At 41.7% G+C, this 26,397-nt stretch overlaps 1 pseudogene; it reads left to right on the top strand.

The window, feature by feature from the left end:
* LOC130194160 (contactin-associated protein-like 4) overlaps positions 1–23,195 on the top strand; it is a 24,385-nt pseudogene extending 1,190 nt beyond the window's left edge.
* The last annotated feature ends 3,202 nt before the right edge of the window (positions 23,196–26,397 follow it).

A 26,397-nucleotide genomic window follows, 5' to 3' on the forward strand; every position in this document is an offset into this window, starting at 1 on the left:
TTGGTGAGAGGACAATTGGGTTTTGTCTTATGTCTTTCCTGTTTTATTTTGAAGTGCCCGTCTCTCATGTCCTCTGTTTCCCTGCACTTCCGGTCCCTGTGATTGCCTGCCCTGTCCTTGATTGTTTCCACCTGTGTCCATAATCACCTGCATCTGTGTCCAATCACCTGCACCTTCCCTATGTATTCAAACCCGGTTTGCCTTTGATGTTAACCCCTACCTCTTTTTGTGTGATTCCTCCGTTCTCTCCATATGGAATAAAGTTTATTTTCATTTAAAGCCCTCTCTTCACATACATTCTGATTTCACAACAGTAACACGCGATGGTTGCTGATGTATCATCGATAGCGGACACTATAGACGAAGGGGTTTAATTACAGTGTGTGAAGCCTTTGTACATTAAGAGGCCATTGGCTTTCTTGCTCAGTAGTTCATTCAGAGAGGAAATCAATACCTGAACACAATACAAATACAATCGTGTTTTAGCCATACATGATGAGCTGTGGTTGTTTTAGGTTCACCGTGACCACGTTAAATACAAGCGATTCAAGCATCTCAGGGCAAAAATATCCACAAATTAAATATCAAAATTGTTCCTTTTGTATTGTTTGCAGTAACATTTGGTAGTTTTGCTTCTCTCTCTCTCTCTCTGGCTACAACGTTATGTCATTGTTTTTGGTGATCGGTTAACATTAGATAGACATTTGGATATTGTCTATCTTGTTATGCACAAGTTGAACGATGACTGAATCCATGGTTGCTAAAGTATTTCAGTGGAACAAGACGGTATCACTTTTGATGCGTATCAATCTCTCTTGATTGCTAGCTTACATATAGCGTAGTGTTTGTTCAGGCCGAGCCCTGAAGTCCCACCCAGCTGTCGCAATAGCTTTGACTTCTTATTGATGACTCCTACCAGCTGACTCGTGTTTTATAAACTCATCCCTTCCTTATCACTCGTCTGTACGATTGAGTTGCCGCATAACTAATATCTTTATGGGTATAGTTCTCAATTTTTCACAAATGTGCAATAAATTATCCATTTTATTTTCCTCAATTGTCACTTGACTGGTGCCATCAATGCAAATGGAAGTGTCGTCTCTTGAAACTGGCTTTTGGAGTTGACCCGAGAACGCGTCTCCTCCACAATATTGATTGTGAGAAGATGTATTATTGTTGATATGTTGTTTTTTTGTTGTTGTTTTTTTTCACAGCAAAATATGAGAAGTCATGCGAGGCGTACAAACACAAAGGAAACGCATCGGGACATTATCCACATGAGCGATGAACGGCCAGTGGTATCAGACCCCAGCTCATCTACGACAGAGTAGCAGCACATCTCCACTCGTGAACACACACAATACATCAAGATGTTTATTAATTCAATTCAATTCAATTCAGTTTATTTGTATAGCCCAATTTCACAAATTACAAATTTGTCTCGGAGTGCTTTACAATCTGTACACATAGACATCCCTGCCCCAAAACCTCACATCGGACCAGGAAAAACTCCCAAATAACCCTTCAGGGGGAAAAAAGGGAAGAAACCTGGAGGAGAGCAACAGAGGAGGATCCCTCTCCTAGGATGGACAGATGCAATAGATGTAATGTACAGAAGGACAGATTTAGAGTTAAAATACATTCAATGAATATGACAGAGTGTATGAATAGTTCATAGTAGGCATATTCCACGATGGAGACCTCACGATCCATCAGGCAGATGGCGGTGGGGAGGAGGAGGGCGGAGTCTCAACAGGACAGTGGCGTAGTCATGAGCAGGAATTCCCACGACCCAGGCGATCCATCAGGCAGATGGGATTTATGCTGTCTCACAGGGTCCGATGACCCCATGAGGCGAAAGTCAAGGACTTCCGGGAGAAAGCAGAGTTAGTAGCGTGTGATTGAGAGATGAAAATTCATCCTTAAGGAGAAAAAGAGGAGATAGGTACTCAGTGCATCCTAAAACGTCCCCGGCAGCTATAAGCCTATAGCAGCATATCAAGGGGCTGGACCAGGGCAAACCTGATTCAGCCTAACTATAAACTCTGTCAAAGAGGAAGGTCTTAAGTCTACTCTTAACGAGGTGACTGTGTCTGCCTCCCGGACTGAAATTGGAAGCTGGTACCATAAAAGAGGAGCTTGATAACTAAAGGCTCTGGCTCCCATTCTACTTTTTAAGACTCTAGGAACTACAAGTGGTCGCATTTAGTGAGCGTAGCTCTCTGAGTGGGGCAATATGGTACGACAAGCTCCTTAAGATATGATGGAGCATCACCAATCAAGGCTTTGTAGGTTAAGAGAAGATTTTAAAAAGTGATTCTTGATTTTACTGGGAGCCAGTGCAGAGCAGCTAGTGCAGGAGTGATGTGATCTCTTTTCTTAGTTTTAGTGAGAACACGAGCTGCAGCATTCTGGATCAACTGGAGGGACCTAAGAGATTTATTAGAGCAGCCTGCTAATAAGGAGTTGCAGTAATCCAGTCTCGAGTAACGAACGCTGAACCAATTTTCTGCATCTTTTTGAGACAAGATGTGCCTGATTTTTGAAATATTACGTAGATGAAAGAATGCAGTCCTTGAGATTTGCTTTACGTGGGAGTTAAAGGACAAGTCCTGATCATAGATAACGCCAAGATTCTTTACAGTGGTGTTGGATGCCAGGGCAATGCCGTCTACAGAATCCACATCACCAGATAATTGATCTCTGAGGTGCTCAGGGCCGATTAAAATTACTTCGGTTTTGTCTGAGTTTAACATCAAGAAGTTGCAGGTCATCCATGTTTTATGTCTTTAAGACATGCTTGAATTTTACAGAGTTGGTTGCTCTCCTCTGGTTTTATCGATAAATATAGTTGAGTGTCATCTGCATAACAATGAAAGTTTATGGAGTGTTTCCTGATAATATTGCCCAAAGGAAGCATGTATAAGGTAAATAAAATTGGTCCAAGCACAGAACCTTGTGGAACTCCGTGATTAACGTTGGTGGTTATCGAGGCGTCATCGTTTACAAATACAAACTGAGATCGATCTGATAAATAGGATTTAAACCAAATTAGTGCCGTGCCTGAAATGCCAATCGACTGCTCCAGTCTCTGTAACAGGATGTCATGGTCAATGGTGTCGAATGCAGCACTAAGGTCTAACAAGACCAGGACAGAGAGTAGTCCTTTATCTGATGCCATTAAGAGGTCATTTGTAATTTTCACCAGTGCCGTCTCGGTGCTGTGGTGTTTTCTAAATCCTGATTGAAATTTCTCAAATAAACTATTATGATGTAGAAAGTCGCACAACTGATTTGCGACCACTTTCTCAAGGATCTTGGAGAGGAAGGGGAGGTTAGAGATCGGTCTGTAGTTAGCCAATACCTCTGGATCCAGAGTGGGCTTCTTCAGGAGAGGTTTAATAACAGCCACCTTGAAGGAGTGGTACGTGGCCTGTTAGCAGAGACACATTGATAATATCTAATAGAGAGCCGCCAATTAAAGGCAAAACGTCTTTAAGCAGCCTCGTCGGGATGGGGTCCAAGAGACAGGTAGGCGTGTTCAGTAGAAACCGTTGAAAATAATTGGTCACGGTTGATAGGAGAAAATCCTCCAAATATACACCAGGGCATACAGCGGTTTCCAAAGGCCATTCCACTTGAGAACAGATTGGCACTGGTTATGGGCAAGAGATTATTAATCTTGTCCCTAATAGTTACAATCTTTTCATTAAAGAAGTTCATAAAGTCATTACCACTAAGGTTTATAGGAATGCTCGGCTCCACAGAGCTGTGACTCTCTGTCAGCCTGGCTACAGTGCTGAAGAGAAACCTGGGGTTGTATTTATTTTTTTCTATTATTGATGAGTAATAGGCTGCTCTGGCATTACGGAGGGCCTTCTTATATGTTTTAAGACTATCTCGCCAAACTAAGCGGGATTCTTCGAGATTAGTTGAACGCCATATGCGTTCAAGCTTTCGTGACGTTTGCTTCAGTTTGCGGGTCTGAGGGTTATACCAGGGAGCAAACCTCCTCTTCCTCACTGTCTTCTTCTTCAGAGGGGCTATCGAGTCCAGTGTCATTCTCAGAGAGCCTGTGGCACTGTCAACAAGATGATCAATCTGGGACGGACTAAAGTTAGACCAGGAGTCCTCTGTTATATTGAGACGTGGTATCGAATCAAATACAGAAGGAATCGCTTCTTTAAATTTAGCTACAGCACTATCAGTTAGACATCTAGTGTAGAAACTTTTGACTAACGGAGTACACTCGGGTAGTATAAATTCAAAAGTGATGAGGTTGTGGTCTGACAGAAGAGGATTCTGTGGGAAGGCGTTCAAATGCTCAATGTCAACGCCATAAGTAAGAACAAGATCAAGCGTGTGGCCAAAGCTGTGAGTGGGTTTCTGTACTCTCTGACAGAAGCCAATCGAGTCCAACAAGGAGATGAATGCAGCACTAAGGCAATCATTATCAACATCCACATGGATATTAAAATCTCCAACAATAATAACTTTATCGGTTTTAAGAACCAAACTTGATATAAATTCTGAGAATTCAGATATAAACTCTGAATATGGACCTGGTGGCGGTACAGAATCACAAATCGAATTGGCTGTAGTGTTTTCCAGGTTGGATGTGAAAGACTAAGAACAAGGCTTTCAAATGAGGTGTAGTGTAATTTTGGTTGAGGATTAATTAATAGGCTCGATTCAAAGATGGCTGCTACTCCACCTCCTCGACCGGTGCCTCGAGGAATGTGAGTATTAATATGACTTGGAGGAGTCGATTCATTCAGGCAGACATATTCTTCATGGCTCAGCCAGGTTTCAGTTAGGCAACATAAATCAATGTGATTATCTGATATTAAATCATTCAGTAACACAGCTTTAGATGACAGAGATCGAATATTTAGGAGACCACATTTAATAGACCTATTTTGTTGCACTGCTGAAATAATTGTGTTAACTTGTATAAGGTTATTGTGTACGACTCCTCTTCTGCTTACTTTTGATTTATTTAATTGAAGTGGCCGTGGGACAGACACAGTCTCTACTCTAAAGTCAAGGGTGGGTAACTGCTCGAATGGAAGAGCAGAGAAGGGTGTTAAACTACAACTCTGAACCCTGGGTTGTCATAGATTAAGTCCGGTGATCAACTTGGTCATATTCTCAGAAATGAGAAGCGCTCCGTCCACCGTGGGATGAATGCCGTCTCTCCTCATCAGATCAGGTTTTCCCAGAAAGTCTTCCAGTTGTCTCGTAGCCCACATTATTCGCTGGGCACCACCTCGACAGCCAGCGGTTGAAGAGACGACATTCGGCTATACAATTCGTCTGTCTGCAAATTTGGGAGAGGGCCAGAGAAAATTACGGTGTCCGACAACGTCTTGGCATAAGCACACACCGATTCCACATTAATTTTAGTGAGTTCGGCGGCGGGCTCGGCGTCATTACCACCGCGTGTATTACAATCTGACTGTATCTCCGCTTATCCTTAGCCAGCAGCTTCAAACAAGACTCACGTCGCCCGCTCTGGCCCGAGGCACACGACTCTGGTCCGTGGCTTCGCTATTTTCACGTTCCTGACTATAGAGCTCCCGATAACCAGGGTGTGTTCCTCAGCGGGTGTGTCGCTGAGCAGGAAAACTGGTTCGAAACGTGAAGTGGTTGGTGCTGGCGGGCTTCTGTGTAGACTTACGACTCCTGCGAACAGTTACCCAACCATCCGGCTGCACGGTTACCGCCGGGCACAGCTAACAGCTGACTGTAGCTCGCGCCGACTACGGGAGAGGCGGGCTAACTAGCATAGCTGTCTGAGCCGATAGCGGAGCCGTGCATCTAACCCACTTAGACCTGCCTCCAACCTAGCAAATAAACTACACTTGTTGCATGTATCGTTATCATTAAGGGAGGCAGGGGGATAACTATACATGAGACACACTGAGCAAGAGGGAGCGGGAGGGAGAAGAAGAAGTCATGCTCGCTGTTGAGCTGGCAACCAAAGCTTACCGGAAGAGTGAGATGATGCGTTCAGGAGCAGCTGGGAAAATCTTCATTCATTTGTGTGTCCGTTCCAGAGGACATGGCGTGGATGGTGATCCAGCACAATAACACAGAACTGACGAGAGTGCGCTCGTCCCCTGAGAGGAACCAAGAGTCCGCCCACTTTGACTACAAGTCTGAAGAGGAGCAGCTGACGGCCATCATCAGCCAATCAGAGCACTGTGAGCAGGAACTGTCCTACCACTGCAGGAAGTCCCGCCTCCTCAACACACCAGGTAAGATGTATGCCCACGGATGTTTTATGTGAATCATAAGTTATTGAAAAGGGATATTTTTGGAGGACTGTGAGATGTGTACGTGTTATTGACATTGTTTGTGTTGTTTTGTTGCATTTCTGTGACGTTGTGTGTTAAATGGAGGATGTCGGCATGATGGAGTGTTGTTGTTAAAATGAGAACGATGGGTACAAATGTCTTTGTAAAGCAAACCTTTCTGTATGTGAGGGATCTGTATCTGGTGTGGTGTGAATTGCTGATTTTAGTTCATTTAGAACCTAATTAAAACATCAATTACATTTGATATATGCATTTTCTCTTCACTTGACTGCAGCAGTTAAAGGTTTATCTACAACATACTGAGATTTTTCTAGGAATTCTTCTATGTTTGTTTTTGTTATTCCTTTTTCCGGAGACATTGTTTTTCTTCTAGTGGGTTCAAAAGTGTTAGTTGGTTATATTGCCGAAAGACTATATAAATATTACATCATCCTTTACTCATAAAAAGGGAAAGTAGAAATTGAGTTTCAAACTGCACTGGAGAAAGATTCTCTTCTGTGAACCCTCAGGAAGTTTATCAGCAAAGCATCAGGATACTTCATGAACTTCATAAAGTTGATGCCCATTTTCTGTCCAAATTTTAGTGGAAAAAAGTGCAGTGATGGGCTGCAAGGCTGTAGGAGAGACGTGTGTGTGTGTGTGTGTGTGTGTGTGTGTGTGTGTGTGTGTGTGTGTGTGTGTGTGTGTGTGTGTGTGTGTGTGTGTGTGTGTGTGTGTGTGTGTGTGTGTGTGTGTGTGTGTGTGTGTGTGTGTGTGTTTGTGTCGAAATCCTCATGAATGTGTGTTGTGGTGTCAGCCAGATGGAAGATGACGATGAGGTTGAAAGGGATGGAAACTAACATGAAGACATTTCTATACCCCATTTGATCTGCTCGTCGAGTTTCGGCTTCATCAACAACATGTGTTTTTTTAAAGAAAAAACATTAATGAGTGACAATTATCTGTTAGAAACACTTTTCATTCACACAACAGCTACTGTAGGAGTCATTGTCCATTGTCCTTAACCTCTGTGTTGAGTTATGTGAAGTTTATCTTTCATTTTTGGTCCAGATTGTTCGATTCTGCCAACCACAGATGCATTGAATGATGATGTTTTACAGTACGTGTGTGTGTGTGTGTGTGTTGCAGAGGGTTCTCCGTTCGCCTGGTGGGTGGGAGGTCCGGGTCCGGGTGAGATCCAGGCGTATTGGGGCGGGGCTCTGCCAGGCAGCCGGCAGTGTGCCTGCGGTCTCCGTGACGACTGTCTGGACTCGAACCACTACTGCAACTGTGACGCCGACTACGACCAATGGTACGGTACCAAAGGGAGGGTCGGTCCGCACTGTCTCAGGTTCACACTGCACCGTATTCTCATGAAACAAATTTGAGAAGTTGAGAATGTTCCGCGATTTGGGTCACGAAGGGGAGATGGTGGGTCGGACCATGAGAACCAGAGCTGTCAGCCGTTCTGTATGTAGGTCACTTTCCCCAATCCCGGAACCGATGGTGCAGCTCTCCCCGTTTCCTCTTATCGTCACCAATCTTCTTGCGACTGTCTTCAGAGCCCGAGGTTCTTCTCTCTATTATTATCTCACAGCTTTCATCCGCGCGACTCCTCGTGGACTTTATTCTGCCGTCCGTCTCTCGTGCTGCGTGACGCCCCGCAGTGCCAGATCTATTTTATTTTGACTAAATGTTCACAGCAGCAGAATCTGAAACGCCGAAATGAAGGGATGACAGTCTCTCTCTCTCTCTCTCTCTCTCTCTGAACCTGTTCAAGTGGTTACACATTTCACATCGCTTCTGTCTGTATGATTATCTACTTTTTATCGTTGACATCTTTGCAACCTCCTCTTCTTCTTCTTTTTCATCATCTTCTTTCCACACCTTTCTTTCCTTCTTCCTTTTTTCAAATTGACCTCTTCTTCTTCTTTTTTTTCCCTCATCCTCCTTCTCTTCTTCTTTTTTCCCCTCGTTGATCTTATCTTCTTCTTCTTTTTCCTCATCCTCCTTTTCTTCTTCTTCTTTTTTTCCCTCATTGACCATATCTTCTTCTTCTTCTTCTTTTTCCTCATCCTCCTTTTCTTCTTCTTCTTTTTCCTCGTCCTCCTTTTCTTCATCCTCCTCCTCTGACAGGGCTGATGACTCGGGTCTCCTGACCCAGAAGGAGAGCCTCCCCATCAGGTCTTTGGTGCTGGGTGACCTCCAGCGGGCGGGGTCGGAGGCTGCCTACAGGGTGGGACCCCTACGTTGTCATGGAGACAGTGAGTCCATTTCCGTTGACGCTCATTGAGTTTGACCAGATGTTGAGACTTCAGGTTTTTTTTCTGATATGTATTCCTATTTGCATATTTAAGATATTACACATACGTATTAATGTTTTGATGATATTAAAAATGAATTAATAGGTTTTATTCAACGATTCCATTCATCCTCCCGTAGAGCCGCATGGTGTGAAGCATCGGGCCACAGAAGCTTCTATAATGACAGGGTGGACTAAAGCTGGCCAATTAGTTTAATTCAATTGCGTGTGTAAAAAAGTGTGTGTGTTGTCGGGGCCGAGGAAGCCTTTTCCTGCACAACCTAGAGATGTGTTGACAATGTGACAAAGAAAAACTTATAACTATATTGTCCAATGATCCGAATTATGTCTTGACTAAAGTTATATTTTAACCTTTTTAACCACAGCTTATTTTTAGGCTTCTGCTCAGAAAAAATACAGACCCAAACTAAAAAAAGGGTTTATCTCCTCTACCACAAGGGCTATCTGAATAATGTTTGTGTTGGAGTAAAAGTAAACACTTGTGAGAATACTCCAGATGTGTAAATATCAGCCTTTATGTTACTGGTGAAGATGAAATGAAGATGGCACACAGCATAAATTTAAAAAAGTGACAGGTTCGCCTGATAAAAAACACTTATTATTATAAATATCTCTTTGGAATGATGCAGCTGGAAGGTTTAAAGTAAATATTCGTAAAACATTTTTTTATTACAGTTTGAAACCTGCAATTCTGTTCACACGGCTATTATGTTCTCTTCAGAGAGAAATTAATGAAAGAAATCTTTTTGACAGGATTCACGTCGTCTCGTTTGAGATGTTTTAAAGTTTCACTAATGCGAACACACTTATTAATTAGGGAGAGTTTCTAACGAATGCTTCCACAATTGACACGTGCTAACTGATGGTAGAGCGTCACAGTTTGAAGCTCAGAGCTTCTGACCAAGCCGTCATGAAGTTGTTGAATTCTTTAGTGAATTGGACTCCAGGAATCCATGAATCCAATCTTCCAACTGCCATTTCATTTCCTAATGGAAAATTGGTTAATCGTCCAATTACAGCAGCTAATTAGCAGACCGGCGACAAAAAAAATACGACTTACTTTGTACTCTTTAATAACAGCCTCCAGTGAAAAAGCTATATAATAAAACGAATCTCAGTGATTCATTTTACCTTGTTTTAATTGCCTCCTAATTTTCAGCCTTCAGTTTAACGGGCAAATTAATGAATAAATGAGCACCAACGCAAGATAAATCTACACAAATGAGATAGCGTTACACGAGTTATGACTTTGTTCTCGGCTAATTGTCTGAACAGTTGGTGCATTTGTTTACTCAACACAATATTCATAACACAGCCGTCATAATGAGATTTATTTTTTAATTAGCTCTCTTCCAGACTGATATGATAAAAGACAAAGAATATTTTTATTTTTATTTTTTTTATTTAAACAATTGTTTGAAGCATTTTGTTTGACACTTTCAGAGAACTTTTGGAACGCTGCGTTTTTTGACAAGGAGACGTCTTACCTTCACTTTCCCACCTTCCACGGAGAGCTGAATGCGGACATCGCGTTCCTGTTCAAGACAAAGTCGTCCTCCGGGGTCTTCTTGGAAAATCTAGGCATCAAGGACTTCATCCGGATCGAACTCGGCTGTGAGTGTAATCTAAAGCATGCTCTGCGTCATTAACAGTCTGGTTCTACATCACCTGGTGGCGTGGCCATTTGTCCTTAGAAATCCAATAAAACTATAAATCAAATTGCCACTGACGCACCGTGGGTTTCGGAGTTGACGCAGCCAAAAAATAAAGTAAAGCTTCTTTATTGACAATTTTCTAATATTGAACACACAGAAAAACAAAATTATGTTTGTCTATTTTTGTCCGACATAAAGTGAATAATACTGTCGTGGCCATTTGTCCAAATAACTCAAATATAACTATAAATCAAATTGCCACTGACGCAACATGTTTTTTTTTGAGTTGATGCAGCCAAAAGAAAGTAATGTCCAAAATGACATACGGAAATGTATGTCATTTTTCTTATAATTTATTTACTAAACAAACAAAAACAACAAACAAAATGCTGACACTGCCTTTCTGTGCTGCTAAAAAAAACATCGACCACCCCGGTGCATGCTGGTCCTGTGCCTATACCCACACCTATATATAACCACAGGTACCCAGTGTTACCCAATCAGTGAACCTAAAACTAAATATATTTAACCCTTGTGTTGCCTTAGGGTCATTTTGACCCGAATCAATATTACACCCTCCCCCCGCCTTTGGGTCATTTTGACCCGATTCAATGTTTCACCCTCCTGTTACCTTTATATTTACTAACATATTTTACCCTATGGGTTCAATTTGACGCCAGCAATTAAAACCTCCAGAAAATTATTTGAATTAATATTGTTTTCCAAGTTTAAGTGTGAGGCACTTTATGTTTGTTTGTTGAATACCGAAAGAACACCGACATTAAACATTGAATGGGGTCAAATTAATCCTAAGGCGGGGGGAGGGTGTAATATTGATTCGGGTCAAAATGACCCTAAGGCAACACAAGGGTTAAACAACACTCATAATGGATAAAACTAAACTACAACTACAATAAGAAGAAACTCTAACATATCAAAATTCAACCTAAATAACAATGAATAATCAATATTACTTTACAAATGTCAAAATAAATAGCTCCAACACCTGGTACAGCGGGGGACTCACGCTGATGTTAACCTACTTTGTGAACGTGTGGCAGCCGTCAGTTTGATCCTTTGAAATGAAAAATAAAAACATATTTATCGATTAGATTTTTCATTTTGGGAAGATTGAAGATCAACTTCTCAGATGGATTTTACTGGATGGATCGACGTGACGTTGACTTTGACAAAAGAGAGCGCTGTTCATTTCCTGTTTTCGACTCACAGTGACAACGTAACACAAACCACAATGTTTCCCAAACGCGTAATAAAGTCAACAAAGTACATATCTTAACCAAGACCTAGAATTTATGTTCTTTATAGCGCATGCTTTTATCTTATCTTAATAAAAAAGAAGTCTGTAGCATGAAATCCAATGAACAATAATTTGATTTGTGGGAATTACACACACACACACACACACACACATGATAACCCTCCCCCTCGGGGAAACCCCAGCATTAGTAAGCACTTCTCTTATCTCACTGCAGCTCTATTACATTTATTTTGACAGCTGGTGTTCCTTATGACTCGGTATCAGTATAACTGCTGTTGCAGTGATATGACTTGGAGCCGGGCCACAGAGAAGTCTCCAAATGAAATGGATTTTTCTAGAAAATGGTTCCAAGCTGTAGCTCCACCGTCGGTATCCTTCAGGAGGAAGATGTTGTGCTCGTGCACAGATGTCGCCTCTCTGATAACTTGCGTGGAGAGGAGGCATCAAACAGACTCCATATGGCCTTCAGCTCACCTCTCTTTATTATAGGTGACGTTCTTAAACATTTGACACACAACATGGGTCAAAAGTGACCCGACGGAGTTTTAATTGTAAATATCTTTGCAATAAATTAATTTCAGAATTCCAGGAATTCCTCAATTAACTTGTTTTTGATCATCCCAAGTTCTTATTTTTCATTTTTCATTTGTACTTTAAAAGAAAAAAATGTGTATCACGACCCTTCTTAGACACAACATGGGTCCAAAATTTACCCGTATTCATTTCACATGTTATTTTTAATGCATTGGCTAAATTTGGCTTCGATAATTTTCAAATTATGAAAGAAAGTGACACCACTCCCTACTCCTACTCCACCCGCAAACTGTGAAGGAATAATTGACAGAATACGGTCTTCATACTACCGCCATAATTCCTCATTGGTTGAATGTTTTTTTTCATTTTTGATCATATATGAATCAACAAAAGCAAAAACATAACACATGTGACAACCCTCCCCCTCTGCTGGCTGTCGTCCTGCTCTACGTTGGCTTCCTGGTGGGAGGAGCTATGACATTCACCTGCTGATTGGAGCCTCCAAGAAGGCATCTCTCTCTCTCTCTCTCTCTCTCTCTCTCGCTCTCTCTCTCTCTCTCTACTAATGGAAGTTGTGGAGCTTTGATTAAACTGCTGTTGGATCACAGATCTGTGTGTGGCCTCCCTTTTGGTTGCCAGCCTTGAGCCAAGTGGTAACACACACTACAGCTGTAAGAGTTTCAACACCATTACACACACACACACACACACACACACACACACACACTACCATGATGAATTGTTTAAAGTGTGTTATTCTCTGTGCCGAGGCTCCATAAGGGTCTCACTCAGCAGAGCACACAATTATCCCAAAGTGTGGCCGAATCTTTTTAAAGCGGCTCTGCCGGTGTGACTCACAACGCCGTCTTGTACCCTCCTCTCACAGCCGCCTCACAGGTCGTCTTCTCCCTCGACGTGGGCAACGGGCCGCTGGAGGTCCGGGTGGAGACGAGTGTCCAGCTGAACGACAACCGGTGGCACAGCGTGCGAGCCGAGCGCAACGTGAAGGAGGCGTCGCTGCGCGTGGACGAATTCCCCGCCGCCACGCAGGAGGCTCCTGCTGACGGACACAGTCATCTGCAGCTCAACAGCCAGTTATTCGTAGGTGAGAAATGAGTGTGTGTGTGTGTGTGTGTGTTATTCCCACAGATCTCTTATTTAACTGCTGTTCCTTGGAGTTCATGCTCCAGACTTCTTCTTTCTATTTCCCACCAAACAAACTGAGATAAAAGCATCCCCTCCTCTGCAGCAGACTCATTTGTTCTTGCGCTATAAAGGACATTAATACGCATTAGGTGGAGAAAGTAATTCACGTTGTTTGAACATTAATCTCATTAGCATCTTTTCTTATCCGTGACAGCGACGATCGAAACCCTTGCACATTGCATCTGTATTTTATGAGTGGAGGAATCCAGGAGATTAGTCTTTTTTAAATGAAATTTTTTTTTTGTCTCGACAACAAGCGGGAAGCTCAACACATGTTGCTAATGTGGCAACACCATTGGTGCCGTAAAGGAGATGCTGAGTTAATTATTTCTAAACACTATCTTATAACAGTAATTACCTGAAATACAGTAAGTGTGTCCTGTAAGCTGCACCTTGAGCAAGGCACTGAATCCTCAGATGCTTCCTGGGCGCTTCACTGCAGCCGACTGCTCTAAGGATGGGTCAAATGCAGAAGAATCCCCTCCCCCCTCCCCCATTTTTGTATTGTTACTTTACATTCTCATTGAAAAGAGACAATACACCAAGTCTTTTTCCATTCAATGTCAAATCCTCCAGACAATGTTTAGCTCTCATTTAGACCGGCTGCTATTAATATGCAAGTGTTGACCTCAAGTCACATTAGCCCAGTGGTTCTCAAAATGTGAGCCTCTAGTGGGGCGCAGTGGTACTACAGGTGGGGCGCACAAGAAAATGCAGAAAGACCTTTATTGAGAACGAAATTTTTTCCACAAGTTCAAAGTACACCGACATAAAACTAAGTCATTAATAAATACATGTTGATATATGCCTTTACCGTCGTGTACATGTTTACGCTTCACCAGGCGTTAACAGGTCGCGCTTGCGCGACGACCAAGATTCTTGGGGACTTGCTGATTGGCTTTTCTACTATTGCCCTTCAAAACAAAAGCTCAACATTGAGCGTGAATTGAGAAAAAAACACTAGCAGCCGTTAGCAGCTAACGTACAGCACCCGAGAATGCTAGCAAATTAGGGAGCTCGCGAAGTCTGGGGGCTCGTAAATCCTCCGAGGAGAGGACCTTGAAACACAAACTGTCATCACGGTGTTTGGGATACAAGTTGCTGCCCGAGGCATATTTATACATTAATCTCGACGGCGTAATGCCGCTATTTTTTTGGGTTCAATGTGAAAAAGCAAGCTGGCGTAATGGCGGATCTTCTTTATGGCAGTATTGAGGAATCTGTGTGAAAGGGGCGATGGACTTTCACCGTTGACTCCCCAATCACGCTGGTTGCCGAGTATCGTGAACACGTTTGTAATGATGATTGAAGTCTCTTGGTAGAAGGTTGGGGTGGATGGGTGGGGGTTGATGTCCGAGTTGGTGTCTACTGGCGATGCAGCGTTATTCCTATGTTTGAATGGAAATGTGATAGGATTATGAAATAAAAAAAGTTATGGTTCATGTGCTCTTGAAATTGTTAGCCTCCCATCTGTGAAATCACAAATCGCTACACTGCAGAAACTAAAGTGTGTCCCATTTGTAATATATACACTTGATTTGTAAAACTAAACAAGACAGATTACTATAGATTTTAAATTAATAAGCCGTAATGTCGCTTAAATTGAATCAAAGTGATTATGGTTCAATTTATTTATTGCCATGGAGCTATTAATTTTGTGTACAACTGTAACAAACATTCTTGTATAATCTGTATTTCAGATAATACTCTTGTAAATAAGTTATTGTTCTCTCTGTGTTGGTTGATGTAAAACAAATATCTGTTCTTATGAGAAGAAAGAAAGGGGATAAATTGCTGTGTCTGCGGTAGATGGAGGACAGAGCTCCCGAGAATACTGTATTTCACACTGCATGACCACTGATCTTTTAAATTGTAAACACATCCTTCCCTTAAGTGTCTTCCCACAAGCCCTGAAAAATGCAGATTTTAACCACTCCTAAAAAAAAAAGGCTTGATTGGCCTCGAAATAATGAAAAGTTTCATAATACCAAACCTCCCACTTTTAAGTAAAATAATGGAATAAGTGTTTTTTCAGCTGAACAACTTCGAGTGAAAATAACAGTTTTAATATCTTCCAGTCCGACTTTCATCAGCACCACAATACTGAAACTCTTGTTAAGCTTTTCACTTTAAAGTTCATCCTTTTTTTGCAGTCTTTACCAGTCTTTTCTACGCATTCCCCAGTTTAGATGTTGATGGTTAAATCCTTATTTAACAGAATGCCGGTTTTTCATTCAGTGTCATAACATTTTTCCTTATTGAGCCAACGAAAAATTCTCAATTACATTTCCTGCTTCCTGTACTATCTCTGTTTAATAGCTGTTGCTGCAGATGGAGACGAGGCAGGCAGGGTTAGAGATGTAGTGTCGTAAAAAGCTGCTCTGAATGAACATTAAAAGCTCTGCCAGACTCAAACTGGGAGAGTAATACCCTGCCAATTCCAGTCACCGGGAACAATAACAACTCTAATGCGTTTATGTAAAATAAAAGACGTCGGCAGCTTTGAACTCTGGAATGATTTCACCAAGTCTAAACTCTGAATAGTGGGAGGTTGTTTATATTAGAATGCTAATTGTCAGGTGAAAAGATCTCGCCTTTTAGTGGGAAAGGATGAATATCAGACACCAGATGGCTCATTATCCACGCAGTAAGCCGATCCGCATCCAGCACAGCGACAGCGTCTCAATGCCCTCAGAGCATCCAGGGCCTTGGGCTGCAATCGTAATTTACTGCAGAGAAAACAACATTGTTTAGATTCACAATTTTTCAAAAAGAGAATAAAAAGACCAAATGACCACTGCTGCCATATTCGTCCCGAGATTCCACAACAGACTGGCTAAAATCCATAGACATTTATGACATACCATCTACCAACGGGCATCGTTAGGCCTATTTAAGGGGGGCTTAATTTTTTTTTGTCATTAAGTTAAACTACTTTTTCTCAGATGGACACGTTATTTATAACCCTAACATGCTACATATGTGCGTGTGTTCTCGTTTGTATGTTTTCTCCCCCTTCAAATTAAAATCCAATAGCCTATCATCATAGTTAACTATATAATCCCAGGGCACTAGGACCTTGGGGAGGCTGCTGCGCTGGCTTTCTCACTCTGCCAAGTAACGTCTCTCAAGACAGCCAGGATGACAGCCAATGAGGTTAGCTCAAAGTAAATGATGCAAGGAGTGACCTGTATATCCAGGTAGTTACAGAATGTGGCTATATATATATATATATATATATCGGTAGTTGTTAACGGTTGTTCCCGTCTTACATTTAGCTTTACTTGAGGCAAATGTAAGAGAAGAGTTAGAAACTGTCTCCAGTGGGTGAGAGAGTGGACAAGTCAATTCGAAATACAAGAAATAACTATCGACATATCTCTATTCTTTGCATTCATATATATTACTATTTAAAAATGTTTTCGTTGAATGATATATTTGACAATAAACTACTTTATCTTTATCTCATTGATAGTGTCCAAATGAGCATAAAATACCACTATGACCCTGAAATACAATAGATATCCGGGGGCCCCACCCAAAAAATGTGCACGCAATAGTCCAACGTAACGCACCTTGGGCTTAGCCCCCTTCTGTGAATGCTACAATCACCCTGCCATCTACACATCACATTCTGTTGATGATGTCAATTATTACTTTTAACGTTTTAACTAAAATACGACAATATCCGACTCATTGCACCTTAAAGTTTATGATTGAGGCCTTTTCCTTTTTTAAGTTACTAATATGTAAACTTTGCGATTAAGAAAGACTTCTCCATACAAGTGTAAACCTTTTGATTATTAAATTAGCTAAAGGTCAGATGTTTTTTCATCATTGTGACTGATTCGGGTTGGCTTGATGATAAGAGGCATTTATCTGATTAGCTTTTAAACATATTATGACAACTAGGCTCTCAGCTCTGATTGGGCTACTTAGTAGTTGTGTATAATTCAGTGGTTCTTCACCTGGGTTCAGCGAGTCACTCTCAGGGGTTCGGCAGGGGGTCAAGACACACACACACACACACACACAGTACAGCCCGGTTCACACAAGTCGGGCCGTTTTTTGTCGGTTGTCAAAAAATTGGCCGCCGACTATTTGGCAACCCACCATTTTTTGTCTTTCCAATCCTATTCGAGGATGGTAGACATGAAAAAAGTAAGAAAACAAACAGATTTTTTTGAGAATTTATGAACTTAAAGTCAGTTAAACAGTTAAAGTCACATTGATTTGCAGGAAATATTCATTGAGTTATGTCTTTGTGTGAAATTCATGTTTAGTTGGTTTTGTTCTTTAAACATAATGATTTTGTGTAGAACTGATGCGATGTGGTTAATTTTGTGCACTTATAGAATATATACCTATGTTTTTAAGAAAAACATTTTTTTTACAACTACGAAGGGTTCGGCTAATGCACTGATAGAGCTTTCAGGGTTCAGTACCTCCAATAAGGCTAAGAACCACTGGTATAATGTGTACAGTATTGTTTTTGTCTGTTTGCAGGAGGCACCGCCTCCAGACAGAAGGGCTTTCTGGGCTGCATCCGCTCTCTGCAGCTGAACGGCGTGACTCTGGACCTGGAGGAGAGGGCGAAGATCACCCCGGGAGTCCGACCCGGATGCCCGGGCCACTGCAGCAGCTACGGGTCGCTGTGCCAGAACCAGGGTCGCTGTGTGGAAAGAGTTCATGGTTTCTCCTGCGACTGCGACCAGTCAGCCTTCACTGGAGCCTTCTGTCATAAAGGTGCAAATACAAGACGGAGACTTCATGTTAATAAATACGACAATATGTCATTATTCTGTACCCCAAAAGTAAGAATGTATGACATTTTATAAATCAATGCAAAACAGTTTTCTCCTGCTTCCAATGAAAGTCACTACTAGTAATGTGAACTTTCATCACAGGTACAGATAACATGCTTTCAGACCTGTGAAGTTTAAGTTTTAATAAAAGATCCAACACATCTACGATTCGATTATATTTGACGGACAGATTGACTCAATGGATGAAAAAGCCTTAGTCATGGTCGTATGTGATTTTAAAAATATTACCAAGTCTCCCCTCTAACTTCAAATTCTTGCATTTAGTTTTCTGTCCCAGCAACGGCCTCAGGAATTTATTTTCCGAAGAATAAAAGTTGAGAGAGGCAAATGTATCAGGTTAATTTATTGTGTTCAAGGAGAGCGGATATTTTGTTATGCCATCAAACTTCTCCAAACAAATCTCATCGGGTTAAAGAAAGAAAGAGAAGAATCATCTGATATTTGCATCTTTCAATTGACAACTTTATGTCATAATTTCCAGCACTGTATAATATTCCAACGGTCAAATTTGAGTGATTACAGTAACAACATTAATATGTTAAAATATTTAAGAAGACATTGTGATGTTTTTCTGTCCCTCAATTTTTCAGAATTATCTTAGTACCTAATTCCTCCAAATTTGTTTTGATGTTTGAGGCTATCCTAACAAAGAGGAAGATATCTGTTTGCCTCTTCGCTAGTCAGTCTACGTTCCTTTTAGCCATTTCTCTCCATTTTTGAAAAATAAGATTGTATGTGGCTCCCCGTCCCTCGGTGTTTGTGTAACTCATGAGACACTCTGAATTAACCGTATGCTAAGCCACGCCCCCTTAGCCTGTCCAGCTTTCTAACGTCACACAGTTCACGACAGTTGCATATTTACCACTTGATCTCGGTAACCATTGTTCCTCGTTATCAGACAAAGGCCAACTTCTCATTTATACAACTGTAGATTTTGTCGCTCGCAAATTGTAACAGCTGCTAACTTATTTAGCTAACGTTCATCGAAAAAGCTTTTTCTCCGAAAGTGGTTATTTATACTTTTGAGTATTAAGCTAAGCTTCTGCACAGCTTGGCTTGTCGCGTCCAGTTACTGTCGCTATCAGCTCCTGTTTGGATATGCGGTGTTCAGTTGCTACCAACTACAATTTCCGAGACACGGAAGTTTTCTGAGAACGTTTAACACAAGTCTTCCAGAAAAACAACCATAACAAAAAAATCTACCACACGTTGACTTGAATTGCAGAAAGTTTATATTAATACGTGAGCTGACAAGAGGGGTTTATCCGAAAGCTTCGTAGAACACGACCTCTCTCCGGTGCTTTAAATCGGAAGAGAGGGCAATGATGAAACTGCTTTCTGAAGAGGGTCCTTCAGTCAGCACACATTCGACTGACCCTGACCGTCTCTCTCGTTCACTGTCGGCCTCTCGACGCTCGCTTTGAGTGCGTCATAATTGAGCCCGCTCTGTCCTGAAGGTCAAGCACCAAGATTATCTTAAAGGACTCTTCTAGCCCACCGTGACATTGTGGCCCCCGTGTGATGCATCAAGGGGCTTGTTGAACACCGTCAGTGTAGACATGCTGTGTGCTGATTGTTAAAGAACATTTTGGAGGATACACTTATCCCTTTGTTGCCAACAGTTAGAGAGAAGATGAATACAACTTTCACGTGTGTCGGTTTTGCAGGCAGCAGCTGGTTATCCTAGCGTAGCATAACGACTGGAATAGGAGGGAAATTGCTAGCCTGGCTGAGATCTTCCTCCCAGCACCTTAAAAGCTAATTTTTTGACATGTTTTGTTTGTTTTGATGAAGAAGAAAAAAAGAAATCTGAACGTAAACCAAAGCACACCAACAATTGCCGGTTTTTACAATATTTAGGCCGGTCAGAGTTTTGAAGTCATCTCCAAAAACTCCTGTTTCCAGGCAACCTGAACTGGAAGTTACTTGCCTGGATCTGCCGACTCATCCAAGTTGTCTGATTCATCCGGCATCGTGACGTAAAACAACAGTTTCTTGCTTTCAAAAAAGAAAGGGAAAAAAAACAATCGAGCCAATAAGCTAACAAGCCCCGCCCCCGGCAATCAGTGGCAGTGAGCCAAATGTACTACAAAAAGTATTGTAATGACCTTTGCTACTAATAAGGTTGCACATTTATCTTAAGGAACTACTTGATAATGTGGTTAATTAGCTGTTCTATGCTGATATTGTAAATGCATTTTACAAACAATTCAAAATATATAACAAACTAGAATAGGCACTCGGTAGAGCGCATACCTTCGCATATCACAAGATTGGGCATTGAATTATGAACATTTTGGCATTAGTTGCATGCCAATTGGATAGAAATTGACCGTGCTATGGTAAAAAGAAGATATTGACCTTTTCATGACCTTGACCTTTGACCCGATCGATCCCAAAATCTAATCAAATGGTCCCCGGATAATAACCAATCATCCCACCAAATTTCATGCGATTCGGTTTAATACGTTTTGTGTTATGCGAGTAACACGCATACAAATAAATAAATAAATAAATACACGGCGATCAAAACAGAACCTTCCGCATTTTCAATGCGAAGGTAATAAGCAAAGCGTTTGTACACTTTTAACTTTTTTTCTTCCACATTGACCTTCAATCTCAGTCAACGACGGCAGTTTTTACCGATGCACTCGAGAGAGAGGCATGTCAGAGTGAAAGCCATACGTTCACTCGTCAATGTTCTAACCTGCAGAGGTCTCGGCCAGCTTCCAGTCATCGACGCCTGCCTACAACTTCAAGGAGCCCTCTGGGCGACCAACAGCGCCGCCTTCTCCATCCACTCTGATACTATCGCCGAGCGGAGAAAACATCTCCTGAGCTTCAGGACCAACCAGAGTCCTGCCCTGCTACTCGTCAACTCTTTCTATAGGCAGTACCTGGCACTGCTCATCAACTCACATGGTGAGGACACACTCGGGTTTCTTTCTCCTTCTGCGTTCGGTCCTCTGCTGCATCGGATCTCCTCGCAGGCTCAATGCTGTGCACAGTGTCAGATTCAATGACATGACAGGAGGCCAGGCACCAGTGATTTGGCTTGCTTCAAGCCATGAATGTACTTTAAATATAATTGCTATGATTTTTTTTGTTAAAAACTCTGCCGTTAACAGAGGTAAGTTTGAGCTGTTTTTTTTAATTAGTGAGAGAAATAGCCGGGAGGCTTTTTCTAGTTCAGCAAGCCGCCATCGGTATCTGCGTCTTGATAAAGTAGCTAATTGAATCCAGAGAGGTTTCTTTGGATGCACCACAAAGGCTTTTCTCATGTTTCTTACTGTAGCTGCTGAGCGGCTGCAAGCAAAGAAACTTTACCATCTCAGTCACCCGCTCAGTGTGAAACTCCCTTTGCCCTTTGTAAGATTGTTTTTATTATCAAAATAATCTGGGAGTCTGTGGAAAAAATAGTAAAATACAGAGATATAATTATAAAACATTATTGAAAAGGTCATGAAATATGAAAAGAGCTTATTTCCTATCATTTTTCCTAATCTGCAGGCATCTTGGGGATTAATAAAGTATATATCTATCTATCTATCTTTCTATCTTTGACTATTCAATTATCTCAGCGACAGCATTTAATTTTTTTTTTAAACCGGGAGGGGGGGGATTCATTTCATATTGGACTGTTATTCATAGAGATACAAATCGACAAAGTTCGAAATAGTTTTTAGCTTTTTAGTTAACAACTGGTATAACCTTGGAACATTCATATTTTGGGATGACATGTCTCTTTCTAGAAGTTAATATGTGTCTTCTGAGATGTTCAGAGCCAGAATATGTACATCTATGGATAACATGCCTAATTAATTATTATAGACTGGTTAAAAATACCTCTTTACTTTTCTCTTTAATTGTAAGTATTACCTTTTATAGTTGGTGATCAACAATTGCAGTGTATAGTATATATAACTTAAATAGTTTTGAGCACTAGCTTGTGCTACATCTGTTTCATATCTAATATTCATTATTCAAGGTCTTAGTCCAATTTCCCCTCAGGGACAAATAAAGCCCCACTCTATTCCTGAATGTCATAATTTGGCACTGTTATGTAATAGACTTAAAGTAAGAGAACATGGCACTTTAACGATACTAAAACAATGCCGCAACTTATTTTTCCTGTGATATTGTACATTCTTGCATTAAATTGTCAGCTGGTGTTGTTGTTGTTCTGTGTTTGCAAAGACGCAGGCTGGAAATGAGGTACAAGTTGCACAGCAGCGGAGACGTGGAAGTGATCGGGAGCAGAGTCACGAACTTGGCTGACGGACGTCTGCACACGGTGATCGCCAGGAGACTGGCAGGCACCGTCTCTGTTCAGGTGCTCACACACACACACACACACACTGTAAACCAATGCGTAGAAAGCATCTTTTGTAATTAATTTCAGATGCTCAATTTTCCTTTAAATGGATGTCATCCAAAAATGCATTGTGTTACGTTCAAAACAAAATTCGCAATGCTTTACTCACGTGATATTACTCACTTATTTGTGGTTTATTCGCTTCATTCGCACCTTATAGGGGGCGTGGGCTTATTTCGTGGCTTTACTCCGTGGAAACAGTTATCATTTCCACCATCCACCATGGAAGAACTAACCACTAGTTCTGCTTTGCACATGTTGTGGAAATCCCACAAACGTTGAAACATCAACTGCCCTCGTGTTCGGATTCATAACATTAATATCATATATATAAATATATATTTATACATAACATCACCCGTAGGCTCACACAGCTCGGTGACGTTCACCGACTATGTCTGAATGAATGCCGCTTCCAGCATTATTAGAGTAGCAGCAGCAATTAAATTCAACAACAGCGGAGCATCTCAACGCTGATTGGCTTTCGCAACTCAGTGTCGGGCGAATTTTTTCGGCGTTGCTAAATTTGAGTCATTCACGCTTTCAAGCGTAGTAATTTACGTCATTCGAACCGCCCGGCGAAAAATGTCGTCCAATCGCAACCATTCAAGGCCTGTGCGTTGACTTTGCATGGGATCTACTTAAGCGAAAAATTCTCAACACTTTTGGTGTGAACGCAGCATTTCATTGCTAAATAAACCCACTGCTCACACTGCACTCAACACCTGATAATGAAAGGCAGACTGCACAGGGACACTAACTCTGGTTGTCATTTTATGTAATGCAACTTCTGGCTGATGCTTATTTTGTGATCACATGGTTCATTCCGCCACAGCAAATTAATCATGTGTACATAATGAGGACCCAGCTTGCTTATGTATCCACAGACAATTAATCATGTTTACATGTATACGAGTACCCAGCTTACTTATTATATAATCCAAACTGGGATAACACTTGTAAACAAAAAAAAAGAAGCATCCTTAACTTGAGTCATCTATAACCCTATATATAATCGTTCAAAATAAAAATGAAATTAAGTTGGTCCTGAGAAGAGACACAGAACCAATATAGGAATTTTGATTAACGGGTATCAGCTATAAATCCAGATGTTTGTGTTGCACCATTAAAATGAACTGTTCAGAAACAGGTTGTTCTTCTGTTTTAACACGAGCATACGTTGTTTTGTCTTCAGCCTGCGTACTGCACGCCCCCTCTTAAAGAGACGGCGTCCCTCTCTTAAAGAGACAGCACGCCCCCTCTTAAAGAGACAGCGCCCCTCTCTTAAAGAGACAGCACTCCTCTCTTAAAGAGACAGCGCTCTCTTAAAGAGAGAGTGCTCTCTTCCAAAAGGGACAACAAGCACTTTCCTCCCTTCACAGTTAGTATGTACACAGGTGATCAACGCTCTCAAATATAGGAACAACATATGAATTAACGTTAAACACACATTCAAAGTAAATTATAAGAAATGGACACAGTTGTATTAAACCGGTAAGATATATGACATAACATATTTCAGGGTGCTACTTTTGCTTTGTGAATGACAGCGGTTAAAAACATCTCACTGTGCTCCGTCAACCACTGACCAGCCACAACATACAGAAAGACCAGCCAGCAGTTTCAATTAATGACATGACGGTGAACGCCAGCGAGCGATAATCTTCAAACCATGATATTATCGTAGGATTAAAGAAATTATGATTTAATAGATCAATCCCCTCAGGCACTACAGTGGGTATCTCATCAGGCATCAAATGTCTCAATATCTGACCAAAAAGCTTTTAGAAACCTAATATAATGAATACATAATAGAAGCTACTTTCCCCTCGGTTTTCCAGCTTTATTCTATTCCTCCTTTTTCGTGGCTCCCATTTCATGTCAGGTTGATCAACATTGGAGGATGTCTTATTGATGAATGGTTCACTAAAACCCAAATCTCTCTGTTTGCAAGCAATGCATCACGCACTCTCTTTTATTATAGAAGTGTCTCTCTCTGATGGCATATATACCATCTCAGAGCATATTCCACTTCACTGCTCAGCTACTGCGAACCACTGTGTCTCACGGGGTCTATCGGTTTCCAGCTTTGGGGTTTGAATCCCATTTTGATATGCAGGTCAAACCAGAGGTTTAGCCTCCAGCCAGCTTTCTCTTTGTCTTTTTTGTAATTACTCACTTCTGAAGCCATGAGTCATTCCCTCTCAGGGCAGCCTTTGTTTAAACACTTAACAATAGAACGCTGTCATTGACAGTCGTTTTCAGTTTTTGCTTTCTACCTGCACACAGAAAAATGAAGGTGCCATCTGGATCCAACAATGGTTGTTCAGAGTGATGCCATAATAGAACCATGTTTGGTTCTTCAAAGAACCTTTCAGACCAGGGTTCTTTAAAGAACCATTTTCGTAAATAATTATTCAAAGAACCTATAAAGGTGTCTCAAAGAACCTTACAAAATTGTTCTTTAAGGCACCATTTCTGTTCCACAAAGAACCTTTCAAACCAGGGTTCTTTAAAGAACCATTTCAAATAATTCTTTTCAAATAACCTATAAAGGTGTCTCAAAGAAACTTTTAAAAGATGGTTCTTCAAGGCACCATTTTGTTTCCACTAAGAACCTTTTAAACCAGGGTTCTTTAAAGAACAATTTCATTAAATAATTCTTCAAAGAACCTATAAAGGTGTCTCAAAGAAATAAAAGATGGTTCTATTGTTGGCACCATTTTGGTTGCACAAAGAACCTTTTAAACCAGGGTTCTTTAAAGAACCATTTCCTTAAATAATTCTTCAAAGAACCTATAAAGGTGTCTCAAAGAAACTTTAAAAGATGGTTCTTCAAGGCACCATTTTGGTTCCACAAAGAACCTTTTAAACCAGGGTTCTTTAAAGAACCATTTCCTTAGGCACACACACACACACACACACACACTTACTGTAAATATTGTGTTGTTTTTTATTTGTAAATAGTGTGTACTTGTTGCCCTTGCACATTCCTGCTGAGCATTGCCACTTTCATTTCACTGCACACCCTGTGTGTGTATGTGACAAATAAAACATCTTGAATCTTGAATCTACATAGTTATTCAAAGAACTATAAAGGTGTTTGTAACACGTCTGTGGGTGTCCGCGGCGTGGAAGGAGTCACACTCAGGCAGGTTTGCAGGGTTTATACAGTTTATTGTATTCCGCTCTTAGCTCGGTGTCTCCGCAGCTCCGTGTCCAGGTTGCCGGTTCTCTCCCGGCGCTAGCTCTGTGCCTATAAAGAGGACAACAACAACCCTCATCCGGTGCAGCCGAGGCCACCTCCCCTTCCGCACCTTCCTCGAGCCACACCCCCTCAATCACCCCCTCTGCAGCTGTGCCCGCACCCCACTGCCACATACCTCCACCGCCGACTTAGGCCGGGCCAACATCCGGCCTAATTCCTCCTCCCTCCCCATGCGAAAGCGGGAGAGGAAGTCCGCACACGACTCATCTGTGCCCCTGCCATGGATCACTTTGAAATTAAAGGCTTAGCACGCTAGATACCAACCGAGTGATTCAAGTGCTTGGTATGCTCATGCAGTGGAGCCATTGAGCGGGCGTGGTCCCACCAGAGAGGTGAATGAGCGTCCCAGGGAGGTAATGCGCAGCGGAGTCGACCGCCCACCGGATGGCGAGGGCACTCCTTCTCCACCGTGCTGTACCTGCCCTCCTCTCTCGAAGCAGCTTGCGGCTGATGTACATGCACGGGCGCACAACCCCCTACCTGCTGGGACAAACGCCTCCCCAGCCCTCTGTTCGACGATCAGTCTGCAGAGTAAACGTGAAGAGAGAAGTTAGGTGTGTGGAGGAGTGGCTCCCCACAGAGGCTTGTTTACCTTTTCAAACACCAACTGGCACTGCTCCGTCCACTGGGAC

This window comes from Pseudoliparis swirei, chromosome 5, assembly GCF_029220125.1.
Source record: "Pseudoliparis swirei isolate HS2019 ecotype Mariana Trench chromosome 5, NWPU_hadal_v1, whole genome shotgun sequence".
Lineage (NCBI taxonomy): Eukaryota > Metazoa > Chordata > Actinopteri > Perciformes > Liparidae > Pseudoliparis > Pseudoliparis swirei.